The following is a 7,500-nucleotide window of genomic DNA, read 5'->3' as shown; positions in this document are numbered from 1 at the left end:
AGTTAAGAAAACATGATTACGATCATGCAACTAAATTGTCGCGGCTACTGGAATAACCGGCACCTTATTTCAGAAGCTATTCGATCAACCGACCCAGACATCGTCCTCCTGAACCACACAGGTTCACCAACAAAACCAATTAAGCTATATGGATATAACACACGTTACACTACAGGTACACGTCATGATGGCGTAGCTGTCATGGTCAAATGCACCATCAAACACATCCACATAACCGACTGGCCTTCAGCACACTTCCTGGCCACCAGGATCGAAACACAACACGGGATATTTCTTATTGCCACCACATACAGCAGACCGGATACAGGGCTCCCTCTCACCAGTCTCAACAATCTCTTCAATCACACAAACATACCAGCCTATATACTGGCAGACCTCAATGCCAGTCACACAGCATTTAGACACACCAAGAACAACCAACATGGACACCAACTTCTACAACTTACACAACTGAAACGCCTCCGCTTCCTTGGCCCTGACTTTCCTACCTGCTATACCCACAATGGGAATGGCAGGCCGGATCTCATCCTCTCCAACCGGCAATCCCTACCTTTCCATCACCACATCTCCTACGGACCCATCTGTGGTTCAGACCACGTCCCCCTAATTCTAAAAATATCCTCAAACCCCATATCTATCCCATCCCCACCTGTCCCCGACTACCGCTCCGCCGACTGGGAGGGATTCAGGAAAACTCTTTCAGACCTACACCAACCACCACAGCTCGAAGGCCAACCCTATACAATAATAGACAGTGCCCTAGAGACACTACATAGTGACATCCTGACATCAGCCAACAGACACACACCAAAGAAACAACACAAAATTCACATAGACTTCAGACCCTCCATAAAAACACAACGACTACTAGTGTGCTACAGAACACGCTTTTTACAAAACATGCACAACCACATACCCATCTACAGAGACCTCTGCACCCTTCGCACACACATACTAAATAGCCTACAGGATGACCACAGCGCTCACTGGAGGAACCTAGTCTCCCTTATGGACGGAGCTCGCTGCAAAAATCCTACTCAGTTCTGGCACATGGTGCACAAGCTGAAGGGATGCCACCGGGAAAGATTCGAGTACCTCCTAGTGAACGGTGATCGAGTCACCAACCCAGACCAGGTCACCAACACCTTCCAGACACACTGGTGCAACACCTTCCAACCACACCCTTTCCCTCCCCATGAGCCCAGTATTGCCCACATACACCACATCACCGATCTTGTGCGCCGAAACATAGCAAACACGCTACCACATAACATTATACACTTAACACACCTAGATCCCCAACACCCTCTCACCACACCCATTGAGGAGGAGGATGTCACCAGGTTGCTCAGACATACTCCGCAACGAGCCCCCGGCCCCTCAGGAGTCACATGGCCGATGGTGCGGAGCCTTCCTCCAGAAATCATATCCAGCCTGACAAAAATTTTCAATGCTTGCCTCGCCTCTGGATACTTCCCAAAGGCTTTCAAAATTTCAAACATCACCCTTATTGCCAAGCCCGGAAAAAACTCTCACTTACCAGAAAACTATCGCCCCATAAGCCTCCTTGAAATTCTTGGAAAAACTTTTGAACGTCTAATCAACTTAAGATTGAGAGCGTTCCTCGAATGTAACGGATTGCTGGCACCACAGCAGTTCGGTTTCCGGAGGAACGCCTCAACTGAGGACGCCCTTAACAGCATAGTAGCCTACCTAAATTTCAACAAGCCATATTACAAGACAGCACTCGTGACAAAAGATGTCAAGAAAGCTTTTGACACCGTTTGGCACACCGGTTTGAAATACAAAATTTGTAATAACTTCAATCTCCCTTTTCTAACACAACGCATCTTGTGTAGTTTTCTGGATGAGAGACAGACAAGAATCCGCCACCAGGGCAACTTTTCGCCATTTTTCACCCCTCAGGCTGGAGTCCCACAAGGCTCCGTACTCTCCCCCACCCTTTTTAACATGTACACAGCTGACCTACCCCTCCCAGCCCACAATGACTCACTAACTATTCAATACGCGGACGATGTAACGCAATTGGCCCGTGCCAGGTCGTTAGATCTCCTAACCGACAAAATTCAATGGGAACTGATGGCGACTAGCCTGTGGGAGATGAAATGGCGAATTCTCTCCCATCCCGAAAAATCAAAAGTCACTTATTTCAACATTAAAAGAAGTCAGCCCCGCCAAATCTCACTAAACAGAATTACTCCAATCCCCACCCCAATCCCCATCAGTAACAACAACAAAGTGCTTGGCCTCACCATAGATAAGCACCTCAACTTCAATATACATATAAAACAAAAAGCAACCATAGCCGCCAAGGCCCTGAGCAACCTGGAAAGATTTCGCGACAGCAGCACAAAAACAAAACTTCACCTCTACAAAGCTTTCATTCTCCCTCTCTTAACCTACTGCCCTCTTGCCCTCTCTCTCTCTGCTCCCTCCAACCTCTCTAAACTTCAAAAAGTTCAAAACCGAGCAATTCGTTTCGCTCTTGGGACGAAATGGTTCGACTTCCAAACCTCTCTCTCCATTCACCAGGAGTCCAACATCCCCCCCCTTAACATAACACTCCACAATAGAATCGAAAAACAACTAAGCTCCTTCTCCGACAGACACACAATCACATACAATTTCATTACCAACCTCCCCCCACCTTTCCGTCACCTGCCGCACTGCAATCTCCTTGATCCTCCCACTGTGCCTCCTGAACCTGTTTTCTAATAATGGACTCCTCCTTTCTTCCCTTCACTATCTCCTTTCTCTGTACCACTCATGGTGTCTGAGTGGCATCATCGTCGTTCTCTCGTTCACGTGGGCGGTCCCGCGTGCCAACACCTAGTGGTTTTTTCATATTTTTTGTCTTATGGTTTTGTATTCATATTTTTGTTTTTGTGCATTATTTTTTTGTCTCGCAGCCTAGGTTTTAAGGTGGCACCGGACCGCTCTTGGGAAAGGGACGCGACAAAAAATCACCGCCATTAACATACCATGCCTCTGACCGAGGGAGTGGGGTCGTGTGGCAACACCTAGTGGTTTTTTCATATTTTTTGTCTTATGGCTTTGTATTCATATTTTTGTTTTTTATACATTATTTTCTTGCCTCGCAGCCTAGGTTTCAAGGGGGCACCGGACCACTTCCAGAGAGACGGGGATAGCACGAACCGCACTCCTCCCACTGACGTCACGGCAATGGGGCCCCCGGACGTCGGCATGACGTTCCGGTAGCGGTACCCCCCGAGGTAGTTAAGGAGCGGCCAGTACTGATGATGGGGACGGTAACCACACCATTCAGTGGAAGCCACTTCACCCCCCACACAGAGGTAGTTGGGTGCGGCAAGGGCTGGGCAGGAAGGTAGTCAAGAGATGGTGGGGCGGGGCCCTGGAAGCATCCATGCAGGAATCCCCATTCACCCCCCGCCACCAGCGACTTACCGCGTGCAAGCAGATGGTATTAGATTTGACCCCTCGTTGCGGTGAGGGAGCCTTTTCGAGCCTCTGTCATTGCACATCCTACCATCATGTCAATCATTATCACAAACCATCCTCACCCTCCCCATGCACATAACACCACAACATTTTTTATACTTCTCTTTTCTTTAGCAGGTTGGCCTTTTTGCAGGAAGAGTCACAGGACAAGAGCAGAAAGGACCGACACCGCTTTTTCACCCACCACATTACATCATACATTAAATATCCCTGCCATCACCAAATCACTCTACTACTATCCGTGGTTCGGAACCCACGTAAAACTGTAGGTCCCTCCGCTATACGGATGTACTTCTTCCTCTGTCCTTCTTTGAACCAATAAAAAGCAAAAAAAAAAAAACCCTTTCTACTCTGACTGTCCTTCACTCCTCTTTCACATCCTGATGGTGCAGGCTCTGGATAGTCTGGCCCCTAACTTGTGCGTGGTTTGGCCCGGGGTTTTGGGTGCGTGGGCGGCGTTCGTGGCTGTGGCTGTGTTGGGCTTGGCCTGCTCGGTTGGTGGCGGACTCTCCTGCTTTCCCCGATAAAGACCTTGTCCCCCTTGCCATCTTAGCATGAATATAACACGTAAAAAAAAAAAAAAAAAAAAAAAAAAAAAAAAAAAAAAAAAAGATGTCCTTCCTCATTGAAATTGCGCCTGGGTTAAGCCCCAGTGACTATTTCTCCTACTACAATTCCCTTCTTATCACCCCCCTATTCTTCCCACTATCCCCACTTCCCCCTCCCCATCTTTTCTCTCTTTGTTATGTTATGTTATGTTATTTTGAGGCACATTCGTGAGCTTCCTGTTAGACCGTTCGGACGTCGTACTAGCAGCTCTCATCACCATGACTGGCCGCGGCAAGGGAGGCAAGGGTCTTGGAAAGGGAGGCGCCAAGCGTCACCGTAAGGTTCTGCGTGATAACATCCAGGGAATCACCAAGCCTGCTATCCGTCGTCTAGCTCGCCGAGGTGGCGTCAAGCGCATCTCTGGTCTCATCTACGAGGAGACTCGTGGGGTGCTCAAGGTGTTCCTTGAGAACGTTATCAGGGATGCTGTCACCTATACCGAGCACGCCAAGCGTAAGACCGTTACTGCCATGGACGTTGTCTACGCCCTCAAGCGTCAGGGCCGTACCCTGTACGGATTTGGTGGTTAAATCGCTCCATTATTGAGATGGTGCCAGCTATTCAGCTTGCATTATCATCATTGAATAACATCATCTCCCGGACCTTTTTAAGGTCCACAAACATGAAAAGAAAGAAGGACCATAGACTACTATTATTACTACTACTTTCTCATAACCATGTTCACTATCACTATCTGAGCTAAGAAAAGAAACCATTATTAATTATAACCATCTTTCTCACTTCATCAGGTCTTCTCCAAGTATTATTATTATTATCATTATTATTATTATTATTATTATTATTATTATTATCATTATTATTATTATTATTATTATTATTATTATTATTATTATTATTATTATTATTATTATTATCATTGACTTATTTCAATGATCACGCCCCTCATCGTTCTCAGTTTCTCATAAAACAAAATATACATTGAGATGAAAAAGACGCTCAACATATCACAATAGGCAACACATCTAATCAACTCTCCACTGTGACACACAGCAGGTACATTAGTAGAAATATAGTATACATATTTATTCTCGGTCACTTGCGTGCCTGACTAAATAATAATAATAATAATAACAAATAACTAACTCGAAAATAAATACACTACTTGCTTATTATTGATATACCAGTATAGTCTACACAACTCTCTAGATGTTTGAACGTGTGGCTCCGAAGAGGAGCCGGATTGATGGTGATATTGGCTGAAGGGGAGGGAGGCCCTTTATTTACTTCTTCTCAGTCTTCTTGGGAAGGAGCACGGCCTGAATGTTGGGCAGCACGCCACCCTGTGCAATGGTGACTCCGGAGAGGAGCTTGTTAAGTTCCTCGTCGTTGCGGATGGCCAGCTGCAGGTGACGTGGGATGATGCGAGTCTTCTTGTTGTCACGGGCGGCATTGCCGGCAAGCTCAAGGACTTCAGCAGCCAGGTACTCCATAACTGCCGCAAGGTACACGGGGGCACCAGCACCCACGCGCTCGGCGTAGTTGCCTTTCCTTAGAAGGCGATGAATCCTGCCGACCGGGAACTGGAGTCCAGCACGACTGGAACGGGACTTTGACTTTCCCTTCACCTTTCCTCCCTTGCCGCGTCCAGACATGATAATGGATGTTGTGGTAGTAGTAGTAGTAGTAGTAGTTGTTGTTGTTGGTGATAAATGAGGAGCGCGAGTACTCTAACCTCGTCGGTAGCTCTGCGAGCAAGTAGTGAATTTTGGGAAAAACGGCTATATATACGCGAGATCAGATCGGCCCAGAGCGCGTCTGGACCAATCAGGACGCTCGCTGAGGTGGCGACTCCTGATCCTGAGTAGGCACGCTAATATATATACCACTTTTCAACTGAGAAAACGCACACTCGTTCTCACAGCAGTACGGCGACACTATGCCTCCCAAAGCATCAGGAAAGGCTGCCAAGAAAGCTGGCAAGGCACAGAAGGCCATTGCCAAGGGCGACAAGAAGAAGAAGCGCAGGAGGAAGGAGAGCTACTCCATCTACATCTACAAGGTGCTCAAGCAAGTCCACCCAGACACTGGCGTGTCCTCCAAGGCCATGTCAATCATGAACTCGTTCGTGAATGACATTTTCGAGCGCATCGCTGCCGAGGCATCCCGCCTGGCACACTATAACAAGCGCTCCACCATCACCAGCCGGGAAATCCAGACCGCTGTCCGTCTTCTTCTGCCTGGTGAACTGGCAAAACACGCTGTTTCTGAAGGCACCAAGGCTGTTACCAAGTATACCTCCTCCAAGTAAACAGGCGGCCAGTATACTGCTGCCAGTATAAAATAATACCCGGCTCCATTGGAGCCACACTTGAAAAGGAAAAAAGATACGATATAGACAAATGCATTATTATTATAATTATTGTTATTATTATTAATATTATTATTATTATTATTTTTATTATTATTATTATTATTATTATTATTATTATTATTATTATTATTATCATTATTAATAATATTAATATTGTTGTTTTTATTATGATTATTATTATAATAATTATTGTATCATTATTATTATTATTATTATTATTATTATTATTATTATTATTATTATTATGCTTATTATTATCGTGATTATTATTCTGTGGAGATAAAGAAAAGATAAAAAAAAAAATAGAGATAAAGAAAGATAAAAATTCTCCCAAGTGAAAGAGATATGGCCATGGAAGAGGGAATAATAATAATAATATAAAAAAAAAAAAGGGGGGAAGGATATTGAGTTGAAAGTCGATACCTGATACTGAAAGATGGAAAATAAATATTTTCTTCCACAAAACCAAACAGATTGTCTATGAAAATTCTTTAATGAAAGAGATGTTTGGCCCTAAAAAGGGCCTAGATATTGCTGTTATGAAGATCATTCGTGGATGACTTCTTAGGCACGCTCGCCACGGATGCGACGAGCCAGTTGGATGTCCTTTGGCATGATAGTCACGCGCTTGGCATGGATGGCGCACAGGTTGGTATCCTCAAACAGACCCACGAGGTAAGCCTCGGAAGCTTCCTGGAGAGCCATGACAGCAGAGGACTGGAAGCGGAGGTCAGTCTTGAAATCCTGAGCAATTTCACGCACCAGGCGCTGGAAAGGCAGTTTCCTGATAAGCAGCTCAGTGCTCTTCTGATAACGGCGGATCTCACGGAGAGCAACGGTTCCAGGCCTGTAACGGTGGGGTTTCTTGACACCTCCAGTGGCTGGAGCAGACTTGCGAGCTGCCTTTGTAGCAAGCTGCTTGCGGGGCGCCTTGCCACCAGTGGACTTGCGAGCCGTTTGCTTGGTACGTGCCATAGTTGTGGTAACAACAACTCACAACGAACACTCAGCTGAGTCTGCCCGCGCTTCCCACAAAA

The sequence above is a fragment of the Scylla paramamosain genome, chromosome 17 (genome assembly GCF_035594125.1).
Source record: "Scylla paramamosain isolate STU-SP2022 chromosome 17, ASM3559412v1, whole genome shotgun sequence".
NCBI classification, from domain to species: Eukaryota; Metazoa; Arthropoda; class Malacostraca; order Decapoda; family Portunidae; genus Scylla; species Scylla paramamosain.
The sequence above is the reverse complement of the archived record's forward strand: the minus strand, read 5'-3'. Positions refer to the sequence as shown.